This window comes from Phoenix dactylifera, unplaced genomic scaffold, assembly GCF_009389715.1.
Source record: "Phoenix dactylifera cultivar Barhee BC4 unplaced genomic scaffold, palm_55x_up_171113_PBpolish2nd_filt_p 001217F, whole genome shotgun sequence".
NCBI classification, from domain to species: Eukaryota; Viridiplantae; Streptophyta; class Magnoliopsida; order Arecales; family Arecaceae; genus Phoenix; species Phoenix dactylifera.
The window spans coordinates 28,170-49,877 of NW_024068552.1; positions in this window are offsets into that span (position 1 = coordinate 28,170).

Sequence of the window (21,708 nt, forward strand, 5' to 3'; positions counted from 1 at the left end):
CAAACAAAAAAGAGGAGCCAAACAAAAAAAAGAGTACATTAAACTTGGTTTACCCGAGCGAAAAGAAAAAGTAAAAATGATATGGCAAAGAGCTTCGTTCCTTACCCTCGTCGCTCCCGCCGTTGCCAAGGTACCTAGTTCCCTTTGATTGAAAAGATGCAGATCTTCATGAATATTCTTGCCCGCAAGGTCATCGCCCCACAGCCTAGGTCCTCGGGCGTAATCTGCGATGTCAAGGCCAAGGTCTAGAACAAGAAGAGCATCCCCACGGATCAACTCCTTCGCCTCTCCCCCTCGGCGTCTTCGTCGTTACCGCCACTGATCTCAATGCCTTTACAGATCTCGAGGTCATCACCTTCAACGCCACCTTCGCCACCCTCGCTACCATCATCATCTTCCTTGAGATCAAAGAAGTCTACCTCTGGGAAGAGCTGTCGTGCCTGAGTTCGGCATTCCACGGAGCTCTTCCCAAAGGCCTCGCTGCGGCCTCCAGCGCCTCCTCTTTGAACTCTTTGGAAGCACGATATTCTTTGATCAACTCCACAACCTTGCCTCAACACAAGCGGCCTCCTCCCTGGCTTCGACAGCCTCCCACTCGACCCAAACTAGCTTCCCAGCAAGCTCCATGACCTTTTGCGCGGAAGTGCAATAGGCTTCGTTGGCCAAGGGCAGTTGCCCCTCCATGATCTCCAAATGGATCTGCGCGGCTGAGGCATGTGCTTTTGCCGACTCGACCTTGTCTTCGGTGGTCTTTGCCCTCAGCTTGGCTTGTCGAGCTTGCTCCTCAGCGATCTTTGCCCCACCTCGGCCAGGCGAGTACGCTCCTCGACAATCTCCAACCTCCCATTGCACTCCGAGGCGCACCACGAGAGTGTCTTGGTCCTCTCGTGCATGCGAGGGCATGCTGAAGAAAAGAAAAAGTCATTTACTAGGGAAGTGACTTAGTTAAGATATATGAAACTTACTCAAATAACCGTGGCATAGGCCCCATCAAAGAAATCAGTGGCATCGAGGGAGAATACGAGCTCTATGTCGGCTTGGACCTGCATGCCTCGGATCAGCTCCCTCGCCAACTCGGGAGTATCTAGAGCTGAAACAGACTCCTCAACTGCTTGGACCGGGGTGTAGGTCTAAGGCACACGAGCTAGGGCTAAGGTGCCCTCCTCGCCTGGAGCAGACGACCTAGGGTCTGATTGACTCAACGTGCAAACCTCGGGGGATGGTTGTCGCGAGGACGGAACGTCAGAAGGCGGCCAGCAAAAACAACCCCCTCCAGAAGGGCCGACCCCATTGGCTGGACAACCTCGGCAGTGGAGTCAAGCACTGTGATGTCCCCTCGAGGGACGGTTGCCTTGAGGGAAGCTTCAAGAACCGAGGCCTGAGCGTCGACCTCGACAACAACCTCAACAGCATAGGTCGAGGAGGGCTCCCCCCTCAACCTCTTCCTTTAAGGAGCCTCGCTTTTAGTACCCATAGCCGCCCTCTTCTTCACCTTCCTCTGTTCGCGGATCAGTGAGAGATCAAACTTCATGGCGCCGAGAGCTGCAAAACCGAAGATGAAGTCACTCTACAAGGTCAAGGTGAAAGGACAAAACCCAAGAATGGCTTACCCTAGGAGTCGGCTGGGCTCAGACCGGCCTTAATCAAAGCCTCCTTGAACAGTAGCTCCTGCAGGATGGGGATCTCATACCGAGATTCCAAAAGCATGTCTAGGGTTTCTCAATCGTCGTTAACAACCTCGGGACTGATTCAGTTCTCTCCAAGGTGCCCTCCCTATGGTGTCAAACCCCCATGGCTGCTCGGAGTGGATGAAGAAGAACCTCCCTTTCACCCATGGATAGAAGAGGGAGTACCTCGGAGCAGCTGACGGTCTTTTTCAAGGAAAAAATACCACAGGTGTCATCCCAAGGATGCCTCTTCAGGGTGAAGCATCCTCAAAAAAGGAAGGCCGAGGCTTGGATGTTCTGAAGAGAAGAGAGAAAGAAATTCGATCGAGACCCGTCAGGATTTCATCATTAGTTGGGTCGAGACAAGACAGTAGGACCCCATCAATTGCACAAAGAAGGGGTAGAGAGGAAGCCTTAGCCCAACCCATAGAGTCTCCTCATATAGGCCAAGTCGAAAGGTTGTGGGTTAGTCACTCGATCATCAGGACCGGTGAGCTCAAAAGTGAACTCAGGGGGCATGAAGTGTTGAGATCAAATGAGGTCCATTTCCTCCTGAGTAAGAATATATATCTTATAGTTTGGGCCCGATTGAACCTCATACTTAGCTTCACCCAAAGGTGAAGGCTGCCAACCTCAAGAAGAGCGGTCAGATGGATGACTTTTCTTTGAGGCGATGGCCTCAGGCCCGCTTATGGTGACAGAAGGAAGACAAAGGGAAAGGCCCAGAAAGAAAAAACGAAAAAGGATGGACGAATGAAAAAGAAGAAGACAAGGGAAGGACTGAGCAGCCAAGAAGCGAAAACCCACCAAAGATGGAGAGATATGGACGATGCCAACGTCGGGAGTGGACAACTTTGCCGGAGCACTTCCCAGAGTCCTGAATGCTTGGGTATCCTGGTGGAGGGGTAGATGGAGCAAAAGGTAGAGTCTAAGGGTTGGAGACGCCCTTATATAGGGGCATGAACGGCCCTGATTGGAGCATTGGTCCGGCTATCCGAGCAGATCTAGCTACGTATCAGCTGGGGTACGACATGAACGATCCAATGGATCACTGTATTAATAACGCCTCCAAATTGCCCTATAATGATGATGTCTCGGGTTAGCCCGTATCTGATGACGCTTAGGGAATGCCCCACACAAAAATCTCGCCCTCAATCGAGGGACTGCTCAACTTCCATCGCCCAAACCAGAGTATTGTTTGGTCTTGAAAGTGGGGGGCAAATGATGGGAAAAGTACTGGACACCTCAACCTCGGGCTTGATCGATGTCTCTGTCCTCGGACATAAACTGAGGTAAACAACTTCGTTTCCAACCTAGGAGTCGTCAGCCATGGAGAACAATCAGCACATGTCGACAAAGGATGACAGCCTCAATAGCCGATAGTTCCGATAGTCCGTGATCATGACAGCCCCACGTCTTGCGTTAGACTTGCACTGCACTATATCCAAATGGACTAACCCCTGCGCCGCAGCTATACCACCAGCTGTTGCCTAGCATTATTGCACATCACGTCGGCCCAAACAACGACAATGCTGGCTCCCCTATATAAGGAGAACAATCCGAGAGACCTGAGGGACGCAATATATTTCTCTTTTCACAGAGCCCTCACTCTGCTGAAATCTCTCTCTTCCATACTGCTGCCTCGTTGTTCTAACTTAGGCATCAGAGAAACCTCACTAAAAATTCTCCAACAAGTGGACTTCTTGCAGGCTACCCAGCGGAGGAGTCCAGTGCCCTACACCTCAACCAGTTTGCTCAGCCTGTCTCTAGTTGACCTCAGGATGCTCCTACTTTGGTTTGGATATGGAGGCAATATGAATAAAAAGCCTTAGAGGTAGCTAGTTAACTAGCAATTTTAGATGCAATTCTGAGCATCCCCATGTATAAATAGATGAATGTACTCGGCAGCCAAGCCCCACACTCTTACCTCCCGTTGATTGACAGAATAAATGAAGCTGGCCCGCTCGCCTGCTAACACTGCTATGGGAGCAGAAGGGAATCGCAGCAGCAGCATCCAAAATTAAGCCTCGCACTAGAGGAGTCTTCAACAGAGCCACCGAAATTAATTTTAACTGGACTGGAGCGGGGAGGATCCCAGCAAGCAAAACTAGAAGAGGAACAAATAGGTAACTCGGAAGCATCTCAGAGTCCGCAGCCAAATATGATGAGTTTCGGTGAATCAAAAACAGCATGCACGGCGGCCTCTGCTGACAGCCTTGTGAAAGACCTGGTGAGGATCACTGTAGAGCCTGTTGGAAAATAGAGTCATTTCTAAGCTTCCAGGTAGCCAATTAAAATATACATAATCTCTGTCCAACTTTGTGAATGGCTTTTATTAGCTGCCTTTGTGGTGAGAATACCATGAGACCAACAGAAGTTTGATCCGTCCACCCCTTACGAGTTTAAATAAAGATCCAGGATCCTCTGCCTGTGAGAATGGTTTTTTGATTTTGGTTTTACCCTTTTTTTTGATAGCAGTTATGATTTTTTTTAATTTCAAAAATTATTTAGTTCCAGTTTCGGTTTCAATTTTAATTTCAGAAAGGCCACCATAGATCTCAGTTTTGGCTCTCATTTTTTCACTAACCGTATCGAATTTATCCCTGGATCGATTTACCTACTCTGATTTTTAATTCAAACTGTGCAATTTAGCATAATAAATAGGAATGCTAAAAAAAGTCAAGCAGCCAAATGGATGTAGTTGTATATTTGATGTTTTATGCATGATTAATGATTTGGTTCTTAAAAATAAAAAAAAGCCCGAGAGTCTTGTATTTATTTTGAGTTTGTAAAAACTAAATGAATTAACATCCTATTCATAAATTTTAATAATCTATTTGTATCTATATGTTCAATATTTAATATGTATATGTATCCATTTAAGATAGACTTAGATACAATTTGTAGCATCTTACTAGCATCTGTATCTGTATTCACATATCCATTAGATTAAAAAAAAAAAAAAAACAAATATGGATAAATCAATGTACAATTCATTTCCAATCTGTTTTCAATCTTAAGAATAAGAGCCGGTAGAAAGCTTTAATAATTGAGGTTTCTAGCTTTTTTTTTCTTCTTGGTTTCTAACACTCAAGTACACTGGTTACTGCCTCCCTCACCTCTGAGCCAGATTGTAGGCTTTGATTCTGTTGGCTGCTCCTACACTAGGATATGATAAGTAGCCGTTGTACCAAAAAGAAAAAGAAAAAGAAGAGGCCCTAATTAAGTCCAGAACTCGGTAAAACCCACATGGATACTAGTAGGAATAATGCGAACATGGGCTCCAAAGTAGAAGTAGGGGTGATTCAAAGGGAGTTCAAATTTAAACCACATATCCAAAGAATCCCCCACCTAATTAGAGGACCTCATTACCCCACAAGGTTGCTTCCTAGATGTTCTCTCTTTTCCAAGGGCCATGCCAGGTCTCCCCAAAGCCTTTTATCTGAGTTGGTAATGATCTCCCACCTTTCCACAAGGCTTTTGGCTGTTAGAATCTTAGAAGCCTCCTTTTGTTTATCACAAGCCTTCTTCAAACGTGTAGGAGCCGTGTCCTAAGCCCTAAAAGGCTAGCTAAAGACCAACTAGATATACTTTTAATATGATTCCTCATTGATAAGTATGGGAAGACATTATGAGAATTTTAATGCATTATAAACATATGTTGTTCCCTGTGATTGCCTCTCTTTAGCCATGGAATTTGAGGCATGGTGGAGATCGATGTCATAATACGCAGCCACTTCAGGTGGCCCATCTTTGAAGAATCCATCCTTGGGCTTTTGAAAAGATTGGACTCACCTTTCGGCCTGGGATCATTATCTAATTCAATCAAATCAACTTGGTTCTACTTCAAAGTTGATAGCTTCGATTTCCTTCTTTCTTTAAGTTAATAGAAAGTAGCCTACATAATATAGAAATTTTATTATTCCAAGTGTGTTTAGCTCAAAAAAAAAGTTGCTTGGATCCAATTTGGTTATGTCCAAACATGTTATAGAAGAAGCCAAACAATAAAAAAGTGCATCCACTAGTGCCGACACCTTTCTTCTCTTTTTCTTGTTTTGTTATTCTTTTTAAAAAAATGATCCTTCGTTCTTTTGAGTTTCCAACGACCTCAATTTATATATCAACTCCAAATGGATCAACACATCTTGTGGGGCCCTCCAACCAATCTTGTATATCACATCTTCCAAGTTTGCACCATCCATTATACTTGATCTGTCACGCCCCGCCTGCGCGAGGCACGTGAGGCATATGAGGAAAAACAAAACCGAAAAAGGGTGAAAGACGCTTGCGTGAAGCTCCAGACCCGGACAATATCTGGCAGGGGAGCCCAGTGTTCCTCGCTCATGTGGCCCCTACGTGGGCACTGGGTGCCTCACATGCCCTGCGCAGGCGGGGGCGTGACATTTAGTATCATAGTCGAGGACGGCTCTTGTCTGATGGTGGGAAGGGTGTGAGACCCAATAGTCCCACATCGAAAAGACTCGTTTCAGTGTTCGGACATATAAGGCGAGTGTCTCCAAATCCTGCAGATACGTTTTGGGTGAAAAACAAAACCGCGGAAGGATGAAAGACGCTTGCGTGAAGCTCCGAAATCTGATAATATCTGGCAGGGGAGCCCAGTGTCCCCCCCTCATGTGGCCTCCACGTGGGCACTGAGTGCTTCACATGCCCCACGCAGGCGGGGGTATGACATAATCTCAACCAGAAAAGACTATCCAAAATCCCCTAATAGAGTATCAACAAAATTTGACCCCTGAGTAGAGTCCATGAAGCCTAGTTCCTTGCCAACTCATCAATATGCTCTCAATAGCCCTTTGACAAAATTTCCTACATACTTTATGTGCAATAAAAGCTTAGGAGAACTTTCATCTCCTTTTGTTTTTTTATCTAAACAAATGATGTCCACTGAACAATGTTGTTTGATTGTCCGCAACAATTATTATACAATTTGATTTCATATAGATATATTTTATGAAATAAAAAAAGATTTTTCATAAAATTCATATTCCTAATTTTTTTTGGTACATTTGAAGAAGAAAAAAATAAAGACAGAAAAGAAACGTCAAAAGAGGCGAATCGAACCCCGAAGCATCCATCTTCAACAGCAAAAACAGATCCTAGGGAATAGAAGATCTAGCTTGGAAATCAAAAGAGGAACCGTGACCCGGATATAAACATACCGAACGCTAAAATAGTCTATAGATGCAATCATTTACTGAATATCCAACAGAAGAATGGAAAATCATGAACATTGGGAAATATTCAAAATTCATGAAATCATTGTGGCTAAATCACCCTCAAAAATAATCTGCCTGCCGCTCGATTTAGAAACAATAATATCTATTATATTCTGCTATAATGTATATCATATCTATTAAATTTTCTATCTGAATGATGTTAAATCATTAATTTCGACCAAAATTTATAACCACCAAAAAATTTAAATTAGCGGCATTTTATATATATATATATATGCGACTAAAACAATGACGCTGTATTATTAAATTGTTGCAGTGAATTGAATGTAGGTGAATCCTTCCCAAGCAATCCGAAGTTCCGCCAAAGGGATGACAGTGCTAGAAAGTATGAGAACCAACAAAGATTAGTCATCCAAGATAATCTCGAATAATAAAGCCAGTGCCACCAACATTGTCTTTCAAGGAGCTATCAAAATTTACCCTAAGGAATCCATAGGGAGGAACGCCAAACCAACATAAATCGGAACAGGAGTCATTGACTCCATGAATTTAGAAGGAAACAGATAAGCCCGTTCTACAATTTGACGTAGAGATGTCTGTGAATTCTGAAAGATCTTGTCATTCCTAGCTTTCCAAAGAAGCCATGCAGCATAAAAAACTATAATGGATTGCAATACCAAGCATCTCAAGTACCACATAGAATAAGGAATGCATGTTACCAAAAGAATTGGATAGATTGAACCTAGAACAGATGAGATGCCAAGTGTTGCCACAGCTATGAGACAGTGAAGCAATACATGATTCACATCCTCCAACATGCCACATTTGTCACAGTTTTCAGAAGAGATTCTATCGACGCCTCGCTGCAGCAAAAAGGAGTTACAAGGAAAGCTATTCCACCTTAACTTCCACCAGAAAAGCTGAAAGCTTCCCCAGAGGAATAACTCAACCAAGGACTTTAAAAAACTTTGATTTTCATCGAATCAGATCTATACCAAACGATTGCATCCTCTGTGGGCTTTAAAGGAATAGGTATGACGAACCAAATGACGCACATAAAAGTCACGTAACTTAACTTTGTTACGTTGACTATCAGAAGAGATAAATTCACATACCGCATGTCCTCCATCTAGATATCAGAGTTAATATACACCGATTTACTAATCAAAGGCAAATTATGAATCCATATGATCGGGAGAATATTGAATATCTTGACCTCGGCTTGAACCGACCTTACCAACTTCTGCCATAATCGAGGTGAATGACTTTGGAGTAAACCGAGATGCCACTTTGTTCAAAGCGATAAAGACTAGCAGGTATATCGACATTGTAGTTAATATATGATCGGTGCGATTGCGGCCGATCGTTACCACACAGTTAAGGCACGTCGTGCTAAATCAGATAACGAACGCATATTTTATCCTATGTAAAGATATAGCCTGAGGATCCTCAGGTAAACCAATACAAATACTCCTCTCTACAGATTTTTTTCCATACTATTACTTTAGTATTTTGACTTAACCATCGAAGGGTCCCCACTCGAAAACCTTCCGATAAGTAGATTTTTTGCAGGTTGGCCTCGACAATAACCTTCTCGGGCTCAAGCGACCTTAGTTCTCCTCATCACTCACCGATCTCAATATGCAACCAATGGCGGCCGACCTTAGTACGAAATCTAGTGGAAGCACCACGCATCTTCTAAACTCTATTACTATCTCCATTAGGAGCGGCCCAATATATTTGGGAGCCTAAGGCCGTCTTGCCTTTGAGACCTTCTCTGTAATAGGCCGGCCTAAGGCGAACTTATAGAGAGGCTTTTTTTTCTTTTTATTTTGTCATTGAGGCTTTTTCTGCGGTGAGCCTTCTTTGGGCGGGAGCCTTAGGCGACCGCCTAAATTGCCTAAGGATTGGACCGGCCCTGATCTCCATTACCAATTTGCCACTGAATGCAATGCTTGATGATATGTGCTTCCTCAGAGAGCTCTTCAAATTTGTGAACAACGTTACCCACGGCGATAAGAGTCCCAAGAAGCCCTAATAAAGCTGGTCCACAGGGAGTTAAAATCGACAATAAGACTAGCAACAGCCCTGGCAAGCAAAGATCTACAACGAGTTCACAGATCAAAAAGACCCAACACTCCCAGGCTTTTATTTGTGCTAACCTCCTCCCAATGAACACTATGCTTTCCAATATCATGGCCCCAAAAGAACGATTTACTGATCTTCTGAATTCTATCAATAATGGACAATGGAACCACGATATTCGAAAATAGACCCAAAGGAGTTGCAGCCAATACAGATTGAAGTAAAACAAGTCGAACAGCATGTGAAAGATATCTCTACTTCCATCCATTTAACTTTCCATGAATTTTGTCAATCATAAATTCAAAATTAGCTTTCTTGCTTGACTTAGAAGAGATTGGAACACCAAGATTATTAAAGGTAAAGAAAAATCTGAACCTAGATTCGTTGTTTCGGTACCGGATCCGTACCGGTACCATATTAGCACAGTATTGGTATAGTACGGTATAGAATTTTTTAGCATACTGAGTATCTGTACGACATCCATACTATATACCAGTATAGAACCGGTACGATATGCATTGTACCATCCGGTTCGGATCGATACGGCGTGCCTAGCTTGATCTAAACTGTAAATTTGAATAGCAACTGGCAGCTTTGGACTGAACATTATTGAAGACCTATCAATATTATATGCCGGCCCGATTGAGCACGAGAGTCCATCATAAGGTTGTTAATAGAATTAGCATTACGAATCGTAGCTTTCATAATTAGAAGTAGGTCATCGGCGAACATAAGATGGGAAAGTTTCGGGCCATTCCTTGATTGCTCAAGCACCTTTTAACTTACCACAATCGACTGCCCCATGTAACCTTCTGCTCCACATATCGACATATAAAACAAACAAGAAGGTTGACGAGCGATAACCTTGCCTTAGACCAGTGGAAGAAAACCATGATGATGGAGCTCCATTGAGCAGAACAGAAAACTATGAATCAGAAACACACATCATAATCCATTCAATGAAAATTGCATGAAAAGCAAAATGATGTAACACAGCTTCCAAGTAAGACCATTTAAATTAATCCAGTCATATGCACGTTCCATTTCAATCTTAATCACCATCAAAAATTTGGATTTCGAAGCCATGTCCTTGGATGGAATAACTTCCTGAGTAAAATATTATATGATATCAGGAGCCCATGAACAAAAGCATATTGCTCCATAGAAATCAGTTTGGGCATAAAGTTCTTGATTCGCAACAACAACAGTACTCTGGCCACAATTTTATTAAGAGTATTACAAAGACTAATTGGCCGAAAGTCTTTAACAACTTGGGGATTAATCTTCTAGGGAACCAAAGAAATGAAAGCCTGTTTCCATTAAGATGGCATTATATTGTAGTCAGAACCTCATGTATTGCCGCACAAATATCCCTTTTCACAATCGGCCAGAAGGCCTCATAGACAAGTGGTGGAAACCCATCAGGTCCGGGAGATTTCTCAGAAGGCAAGGACTTAACAATAGCTTCAATCTCATCATTAGTCACAAACACAATAAAGAGCCTGCTATCATCATTTGAAAGCCTTGAAGGAATCGGCAGAAGATTAGGAAGAACAGAAGGCAGCTGAAGATTCCAATTGTTTTCAAAATACTCACGGAACAGAAGCAAAATATCCTCATCGGCGAACTAAACTATTAGTCCTATTCCTTCTACGCCGCAAAATAGTTGATCTGTGAAAAAATGACGTATGAGAACCACCATCTTTTAGCCACAACATCTGGGATTTTTGACCCCAAAAAATCTTTTGTTGGCGAAGAACTTTATTGTTATCTCCTGAAGAGCTGAAATCTGTAACTCCAATTTCTTTACTTTCTGAAAAATATTTCCAACAGACTCTTTATTTCACTTCAGCAAAGCCCTCTTTGTAGCATGCAGAGAAGATTAACAATTCTAACAGATGAAGACTGCCTAGAGAAACCCTGCCAGGCACAACGCTCAATCTTCCGGACTCCCATCAATATCAGCGAGGAGATGAACCAATATTGGACAATGATCTGATCCAATCTGGAGCAAACGTTCCCAAACACAGGCACACAACCTTGATGATTGTTACACAAAGTTTAGAGGAGGCCAAACCAGCCAAGATCAACAAAGTCATTACTCGCAAGAAACTCTTTGAAACTCCTGGTAAAAGCTCTACCATCTTAATTTCTTCTCAGAAGAATCCAAGATCACATTAAAATCACCAAGCAAAATGAAGGGAAGATCCAAAAAAAGCACATCTGAAACCAAATCCCAAACAACCTACGTACGCTGAACTCCCTCTATACTAGCATAAACACTCCCTAAAATCCAAGTATTTATATCCGGAATTGCGAGGATACCAAAATCAGTTTGGCGATTAACAGAAACAAAATCCACCTGCTGGAGGGACCAAACCTATGATTGTCAATTTTTTTTGTAAGATAATCTTTTGGCGAGCAACCTATTTCACACTGGCTTTCATGCAAACCTATTTTAATTACATATATTCTTCTTAAACAGCACACGTTTTATGCCTCTATCCCGAGCATTGTACAGTCAAACAAGAGGTTTGAGCGTGTGAGCCACGAAGTTGGCTCTGCATGCGCATGCAGAGCTTACGTACACGGCATCCACGACCAATCTCCCAAATCACTAATGAATGGACGGATATGACGGATCATGGGCCCACAGCGGAACATATTCTTCCGTCCCGGGGCTCCCTTCGTCGTGGGTCAGCGTCATCTCCACGCTGATGCGTACGCGTCCTCCGCGCCATCCCCATCATCCATGCATCACATGCAACCACGCATTAATTCATGAACAAGAAAGCATGGCCGGCAATTGACCCATCGCAGGGCCCGCAGTGCCGTGCTCCACAATGTGACACGTGGGAACCTAAAATATCCATATAATTTTACAAAACTACATCCCCAACCTATAACCCTTGCATCCTGCTCGCACGGCTGCTGTCTCATTCTCCTCATGGGCCGGCTCAATTCTTAGACAGCTACGGTGGCCGCTTAAGCCTCAGCTCTCAAATACATTTATTATAGTGAGTTACAAGATGAGCTTCCAAATATATTGAGGTCTCCAATATATTTTGGAGGCCTCAAATGCTACGTATCTTTATAGTTATAAATACAATAAAACTTCCAAATACATTTATATTGAAATATATTTTTTACCTACAAAAATTTAATATTTTTTTTTATTTATGCACTGAGAGCCCCAAATGCATTTATGTTGGGTGCCTTAGGTCTTCAAATATATTGATCCGCTCGTGCCGCTGCATCATCCGCTCCCCCCTCACACCGTCGTCAGGTTGTCCGCTTCCTCTGATGCTACCACCGCGCTGTCCTCTCTCTCTCTCTCTCTCTCACCATCAGAAAAGTCCAAGGTCGGCCCAACGTCCAAAGCTATCGGGCTCGGTCCTGAATAGCAAGCCCCAAAAATGGCCTGAGCCGGGTTCAGGTCCTAGTAACCGCCTCCAACTCCCACGTGTAACGGAGTAGTACCGAGGCCGGATAGGGGATGTCCGAAATTCGAGACACGATCACTTTGCGAGGGCCAGATTGAAGAGAGATGATGGAGGGCTCGGATGCGCCCTGGGGTTTCTTGGCCTACTTATTCTACTTTATTTTATGTTCCTTCTCCGATCTCTTGCTCGCCTCTTCTTTTGCTCTGCTTTATGGACTGCCCAATTATTGTTTGGTTGACTGCTTAGAAAGATCTGTGAACTAAATTTCGTTGCTTGAATGATTGTTTTCGATTGAAACCGCGATGATTATGTGATTAAAGGATATGATGTCCAGCAGTAAGTTTGCTGGTTTCTAAGCTCTTTGTGTTGTTATATTGGTTAATTGTAATGTTGTTATCTCGGCTTTAGCTTCCTGTAGCTTTTTGATCTTTTATGTGATACGGGAAATTATGTTTTGGCTGTTGAGTCGGGTTCTGGTTCTTGGCTTGTTTGGGAGTTGACTCTTTTAAAGGTGATGCGTGAATAATTTTGTAGTTGAGGTTGGCATAGTCAAATCTTTGTTTCCTTGAAGGATGATATATATTTTTTTTTGTACAATGGCGGCTCACACCCGACGACTGTAAATACGGCCAATAAAATCAGAAAACAAAAGGCTACAAAAAAGTTTTGACATGGACTCGTAGTCCACTCAGGTGAAGCTCTCCGAGTGATGAGCAGCAAAGGAGACAACCCAGTCAGCAGCATTGTTTGCCTTCCGGTAAACATGTGTAGCCAGGTAGGAGCCACACTCCCTCAGTAGGCGGCGGATCTCGTGAAGCAGCGGTCGCTCCTCCGTCTCGCATCCTCGACCTCACACCCACTCGATAACTATAGCGAGTCCCCCTTCAAGAGGATGTAGTCCGCGCCTAGCACCCGTCGCGCATAGATGACACCCTCCCATGCTGTGCGGAGCTTGGCACACACCACGGACGTGTCGAAGACCTGTCACCCCCTATTGCCACCAGTCTGGCGTCGTGGTGTCTAATGACAAAACCCACACCTCCATGGCTCCCTCCCTCGCCTACATTGCCGTCGAAGTTCACCTTGAGAAACATAGGGAGTGGGGGCACCCCGGACAAAAGAACAGACCTGGACATTGTAATAACGAAATGAGTGCCCCAGATTTCTCTAGCTAGCCCATAGGCCAAACCTTCGTAATCCTAAGAAACTTCGCAACATGCAGTAAAGCTCTGTCTGCCATTGCTCTCGGATGCGGGCCGCCACCCTCAAAAACCCAAGTATTTCTATCCAGTCAGCAATGGTAGGCTAGGTAGGCAGCCTGTGTCCCTCTCTCCTCACGTTCGGGACCCTGCACAGAACCCTCCAAGAAGGCCACAAAGTCCTCGATGGATGACCACACCTGCCGATGGTTGAGCTGAGTCGAGGCACACTCCCAAATTTGACGAGCGCGGGGGCACTAAATGAGGGCGTGGTAGATAGACTCTTCCATCTCTGGGCAGACCGCATAGACTAATGGGATCGACACTCTTCGTCTCCTGACTAGCACGCCTCTAGTGGGCATACACCCCCATGCCACTTTTCAGAGAAATAGAGCAACGCGGGGGTAGATCTGCATCCTCCAGATCCACCTGCCATCCAGCTGTCGCACCGGAGCTCTCCCCACCAGCCCATAGACATCACAGGCTCACACTCCAGACCCTTCTATCCACTATCTCTCTTGTAGTGATCGGTGTAGACAGAACCTGCTCAACCAACGGCTCCCTAAACATCATCCTTATAAGGTCCTCGTCCCACCTTCGCTCCTCCGAAGCAAGGAGATCACAGACTCTACGACCCTCCAGCTCTCCATGGTCAATCATGATGGGCCAGTCCTGCAGTGGAACCTCAGATAGCCACCTTTTCCGATTAATTTTTCACGATTTTCATCCATGTTAGTTTGGAACTTCTGGTTTTTTATTTAAACACTTAGGGTATTTGCTGTTTAGTAGAATGCAGGAAATAAAGCAAGAATAATTTCGGTAATTAGCACTAGCTACTTGGAATCTATGAAATGCTATTATGTAGATTTTCAATATATACTCATTGAAAACTGGCTTTTATGTCTGCAGATAGGAGTTTGACAATAATCATATATGTGCGTTTTGTGTGTCTTGGAGTATCGTTGTGGCAATGGATTTATTTACAAGATAAGCCTTCTAGATATCATTTCAAAATGCTCTCTTCTCAGTTTTTCCTTCCCTTGAGGGACTAAGGTTAGCAGCTGTCAGTATCGAGCTGAGAGACCCTTTAAAATCATAGGAGCAAAGGCTCTTGGTAGCTAGGCAAGAACATTTATAACTTTCAAAATTTAGATAAATATTACAACCATGGATGGTTTTATGCGTAGGCCCAAAGTTTCCAAACAACATATTCTGAATATTTTTCTTAACTTAAGATCAATATATAACCATTCCATGACCCGGTGCATATAATGTCAATTAATTCATCAAACATTCAGACAAAGCAAATTGTATTTAATGGATGGAATGTGCATCAGATTCATTCAAGGAGAAAGGAATATGCGATGAATGGTTCTTATCAATTAAATTAGTAACTGCTGTAAAAGAATGATTTGGAAGGTACATCTCTTGCTATGGTTAATGTACATTTGTTAATGTACATCTCTTGCTACTTTATTTAAAATATGATTTGGAAGGTATTAAAGGAATGTGTTTATGAAAAAACAGCATATTTTATATACACTCTTGGAACTATTTCTACACTACTGTTATATGTATGTGTACTATCTGTATGCTTATATGCATATGTGTCTGTATGTATCTCTGCGAGTGAACGTGCATGCATGCCTACACATACTACTGTATGTATGTATGTGTGTGTATATATATATAGTAATCCTACTGCACTATCAATGCTATCAATTATGTCTGGACTCTTGCTATTAACGCAATGATACTGCTGGCCTTTCAAAATCATGACCTGCAATCTTCAAATTGCTAGAAACCAAAAATCAAGGGTTTTTTTTGGGGTAAAAAAGGCATTTTATATAGCTCTTATGTGGGTACAGCCTGCCAAATCAAAAAAAATAAAATGATACAATAAAGAAAGAAGCTCAATGGCACAAGTCCAGATAAATTCTTTGGAGTGCCGAGCAACGTAAAAGGCAACCCAGTCTGCCGCTTTGTAAAATCAAGTGTTTTGAGGTCTCTCACATATGCATCAAGTGGACAAAGGATAGTTGCAAAATATTTAGGTAACTAAGCCACACTGGAGGCCAAATAATTTGAGAACCCAAACTGTTGATATACACATATTAAAACACATACAAACTAGAATTCAGTTGGCTTCCTTGCCTAGGATGCCTGAAAGAAACAGTTGCCTATGCTGCAGTGCTACCCAAGCACCTGGGGTACCATCTGTGAGTATATTTTTTTACTTTATCGTCAAAACTTATGGGCAAGAGACATCACAGTATTCTGAATTTCATAAACTCGGATTTTTTCACAAGCGAATTGGTAAAATATGAAAGCTGGTCCAATAAAATTATGGCTATGTGAATGGAGTGCTTCTAGGGCGTTATGCAACCAACACGTCTTGATGACTTTATGGGTGGAAAATTATAGAATCAAATAGTGACTCAATGAATGGTTCAAAAATGGAGTACAAAAAATGCCCATGCAAGTAAGACTGAATATGGAACTGGTGTAAATGTTAAGACGTGTTGTAAAATTAGGAATAGTTAGGTGAGGATGACTCAATAGAAAAGCCTTGCAGTTGCATCAACTGAGGACGTACGTAGTAATGGAGGAGGGTTGAAGATTTGCATTCTGCCCCAAGGAAGAATGCTTGAATTTCTTCCCGCAATAAAGAGCAAATGAAGAACTAAGCTATCAGGAATGGAAGGTACAAGTAAGAAGTGGAGAATACTGCACTAATATCGAAGTTGACATTTAATAAGAAATTAGCTTTTGAGAGTTTGTAAATCTGACTTTGAGCAGTCAGGGAAGGCTTGGCAGTTTTGGTCATGCTAGCGTTTGGCACATAGAATGTACATGAAAAATTTAAAAGTTGTGGAGCATTTGATGGAAAATTATGATTCTGATAACATCATTTTGCTTATTAGATTTTTTAAATGAACTTTCACCTCCACTTCTCTAAGATATTGAATGTTAGGCCCAACCCCGAAACATCTGCATTTGTTAAGACTAAACATATATTCGTGAAGGTGAACTTCGATGGTAGCGTATCAGCGGATGGGAGCTGCGGAGGTGTGGGATTTATTATTAGGGATCATGACGCCAGACTTGTGGCGGCAGGTGGACGAAAGATTTTTGACTCATCAGTGGTGACCGCAGAGCTTCGGGCGGCCTGGGAGGGTGTCTCCTATGCGAGGCGGGTACTAGGTGCGGGTCGCATCCTTCTCGAGGGGGACTTGACCACGGTGATTGGGTGGATCCGGGAAGGAGGGTGCTCAGTTGAGGACCGGCCACTGCTTCACGATATCCGTAGAGCTTTGGGGGAGATTGTCTCCTACCAAGCCTCGCACGTATATCGGGAGGCGAACGGTGCGGCTGATTGGGTTGCTTCCTTCGCGGCTCATCACTCGGGAGGCTTTTTTTGGATAGGCCACGAGGTTGTGCCTTCGTCCTTGCGTAGCATTTTGTTTTCTGATTTTGTTGGCCATCTTCATACTCGTCATGTGTGAGTCGCCGATGTACCAAAAAAAAAAAAAACATATATTCGTGGAATTTTTGAGAATGGAAGCTATTGGGTGTTCAGTTCAAATAAATTCAAATAAAGTTAAGAAAATGGAGGGGAAAGAAGGAAATTTTACATATTTTATACTAAATAATTAAAATGAATGAAATCGAAAATTGAATATTATATTGTATTTTGAACTGATGTGTAACATGATTCTTTAACAGTTTTATTGGCTTTTAGTCCCTTTTTTTTCTTCAGAAAAGTCATCCTTTCAGCAGAACATGGCTAAACACACATCCTATAATTCCAAATGAAGCAAAACATTCCAATATTGAATGATATATGTTTTCTTGGCTTGGTTTACTTTGTTTATTATTTTGCCTAACATTTTCTTAGCTAATCTGCTTTTTTGACTGGGGCTCGGAAACTCAGACTAAAAATTCCAACATTTCAAATTGTTGACATTAAAACTCGATCGCCCTGCTTACGAAAAAAAGAGAGAAAAAATTAGTGGACCTGATAGAAACCTAAACCAAAACCGAGATTCTGTTTCTTGCTTGAAAATAAGTATATAGAGCCTGAAATGAATTGCAAGGTTCTTTCTTGGAATATGCACCCACCATGGTCCTGGCTTCAAATAATCAGTGCATTATACTTATTGTGTAGGGATAGGGATTCCCCCCACTCTTCCCTTCTTCTGGTAAGGCGGCAGAATTACATAGCTCAAGATTAGATACAACCAGAAGAGTCGGTAATCAAAATATCACAAGAAGGTCTTCGGATAGATGTAGAAGAGCCCCAAATCACCGAACTCGAATGGTTGGCCCTATAGGATGCTACCCAATCTGCTGCACTATTAGCTTCTTAAAAGATATATCTGGCTTCAAAGGTCTCGAGGGAGGCACTAGTCTTCCAAATATCCGCTAAGAGGGGATGAGTACCCACAGACTGATTAATACAGCTCGTAATCCAACTAAAAATGACCTTAGTCTCCCTCAATAACAATTTTTCTAGCCCTCAAGGTAGATGCGGCATAGACAAGCCCTTCCCATGCTCCCCTCAACTCAGACAAAGGGTTGAGGGCTCCCAAGTGAACTAACTCACTCTAAAAGGTGCTGAATAGCATAGTTGGGGCCCCAGGTTTCCCCTGCTATCAAAGATCCTTCGGACGTCAGGGCGCGAGTGAATTCTTCTGCCTGTGTGGCTGCCTTCATGAGGATCATCATTGGGCTAAGCTAAATATTCTCAAATATTGTAAGCTATGTGGCAGTGTGGCACTTTAGAATAGCATAATTTAGCGGACCTTCTCCTCTCTGAGACTCCTGCTGAAGGTCTAGCAAGAAAACATCCAAGGATGCATAGGTAGAGGGAGTGATATCTGTTAGAAATGAATTCACAGCACCTTGGATTGATAGAGGAAGAGAAGAAACAGAGTAATAGAAGAGAGATGAATGATGGCAATACTTTTCTCTCAAAGGTACTCAGCCATCTAAGACTGCAGTCACCTCCTCTATTTATATTGAAAAAAACAGGTCTACAAGGCTTTTGAAAAATAACTAATAGGATGAAATCTCGAGAAGCTTCTGCCAAAGATTGTAACTACACACCTATTTACCCGTTCAAGCAAAAGATCAGGTAACAGCTTGGATTTGAAATTTAAAATTACACCATACTTTTTATCAATATCAAGACTAGCAGCTGTACCTTACACTTGAGCAGCTTTTGGACACAGCAATCACAGAACAGGGTTCTAGACTCAAGATGCATGTAACATTGATAACCAATGAATCCATGATTTCGTCCACAAGTTGTGTTCTCCACAAGTTTTACTTCTAATATTAGCAGTGACAGTTGAGGAGTGCCAACAAATTGCCGGTTCTTCGGCTTCATATGAATTTTTGGAATTGCTCACATTTTGTTCTCTATAAGTTCTACTGTCCTTGCCTTGTATATCAGCTCTATGAGTACTATCTATCTGCTTTCCAGTACTTAATACTGATATTTTTGGATAATTTTCTTGAATCATGCATGGTTAACTAGAGTGCTGATGTATTACATAAGAATCTCTTCTTTTTGCTGTGTTAGTTTCAAAGGAAATCTTTGGCCTGTGCACTAATACAGTAGTTACTATCCATGGGATTCTACGTATCTTTGATATTTGTATGGTTGTATGTGTATGTTCATAGTTGAATCACCATTCTCCCTTGCAGGAGTGGTGGACTTATGTGTGCATGGGGCCCTCCGATCCCCACCCAAACTGGCATCTTGCCATGCAGTCGGAAGGCCTGGTCCATTGACCTGCCCGCACTAGAATTGGGCCTATGGACCGGCCCGAAGAGGCCAGCCCAGCCCTGATGAATGGGAGAGGAAGACACCGACTAGGAGTCTTCTTTCTCCCCATTTCTCATCGCGATCATGATCGGAAAAAGATGAATTCCAAGCCTAATCGAACACCAAAAGCTCGATTTTTGTCTATTTAGGACTCCCCATCCTTTCCCTTTTGGATCCATCAAAGAATAAGGGTTATTTTGCTCTCGATTTCAAGCTTTCTTCTCGAGAGTCTTTCTCTATTTTTCTGCCGATAAAGGTCGCCGGAGAGCTTCGCCGGACTGAGATACGAGCTCTCTATCCTCTCCTCTTCCTTCCTTTGTAATTTGGGCTTTGGATTCCACGGTTTTGAGCCGGCAATCGCCAGAGTTCCTTACGAAACATAGCACCTCTGTTTCTATGTTCCCACTGGGTTTTGGCATCGCTGGCCGCCGAGCTAGCTAGGGATTGCGGCCACCAGGGGCCGCCGTCGAGTGGGCGGTTGGTATTGCCGAAGAAGAGGGAGACGAGAAGAAGGTTTCTTCCATCTTCTCTGTTTTTCTCTTTTCTCTCTTTATTTTCTCTCTCCTCTCTCCATTCTCTCTCTCTCGAGAAGACCTATAGAACCCAATATCAATTCTGTTGACCTGGTTTACGAATTCGAGTTGATCATTGAAAAGATGCCTTGAATTGCCTTGGTGTTTGGGTCGCCTATTGTACTGATCATCCGACCTTGTCAAGTGTACAGGGAACCCACTGAACATGAACTATGTTAAACGACCTTAGCCTTGATCGAGTCCATACCCTATAATTTATTGATTAAATCGCTCGGGTCTGGTCCACCCAAAATTGTCGAACACTCATTCATGTTTCTTATTATTTTAATTTGATTAAAATCATCAAACAAAAATTAATATTTTTATAGAGTTAACTGATTTTTTTTTAGTGAAATTTGATGATCTAAGATGAAAGAGATAAGTAGATCTTGGACTGCTTATTATCTTTTAAATGATCATGTCTTCCGTACATAAAATTTGGTTGTAGAAATATCATACTTTTCTTAAATCATGGATTAGCATATGTGTTATGAAAATTGTGTTTTATTATAAAAACTAGTTTTATGAATGATTTAATAAAAATAGGTTTGTTATGAAATATGAATCTGATCATATAATTTAGTATTATTCATATATATATATATATAAATATATATATATATATATATGTATACGTTTGAAATAAAAAAATATAAGTTTTATAAAGGCTTTCAAATTGCTAAGACCGCCTTTAGAAATAGGGGTTAATCGACACCTTGGAGCTAGCATCTAATGAAAGCGGCCCTCTGCCAACGGGTTAAAGTTGGTAATAAATATAAACTATGATATCTTGTTGATTACGAAAATGGCCCCGTCATGGATTATAGTAACCATAACATGAATATCTGTGAGCAATATTTTTGTCCATACTAGAATTACGTGACATGAAGAACGATTTATGAAATTATTTGTAATATAAACTTGATACTATGTTTATGAAAGATAGATGATTTGTTCATGCATAATTTGCTTTATGATCTGTTTTTATTAAATTGTATTATAAAATGCTTTTATTGGAATATCTATTATCTTTTTCTTAAATAATTCATCGATATGAAAAAACTTATGCTTAATCCGGTAAGGTAGTCAAAAGTTTGCTTATTGAGCTGTCGCTCAAATAGCTTTATTTTATTTTTTTCTCTCCAGGTGAATGGAATCGGTAGGGACAAAGGTTGGTCCAGGCTTAGAGCTCGCGCTAACAAGCTTGACGATTTTGTAGAAAGATTTTAGTATTTTAAATTGACCATAAATTTGTAGTTAATGATTTTCCGAATATTGAAGATAGGTTTGGTATATATGTTTGGATTTAGATGTTATGAACCAGTATTGGTTGCAATTAATGGATAATAAAATTGAATTTCCTATTTTATTCTATTGTATTTGAGATGGATTTGAAAGCTAATATGATGTAAGTTTTGTGTTATCGTGGGTTGTACCCCTCGGTAGCACAGCCATATCATACTCCGGATCTGGGGTGTGACAATTATGGTATCAGAGTAAACTCGGTCCATAACCTATGTGGATTAGAGGACACTGCAGCACGGATTAATGGAGGCCGACCACAGGCCTATTGTAGTGCTTGTGATTAGATTTGAACCCCTAGGCTAACGAGGACGTCAGGGCTTGAATGGAGGAAGTATGTAAGAACTCGTGCGGGTGTGTGTTTAGTCCTACATCAGTTTTGCACCGAGGAAATCTTGGATACTTATAT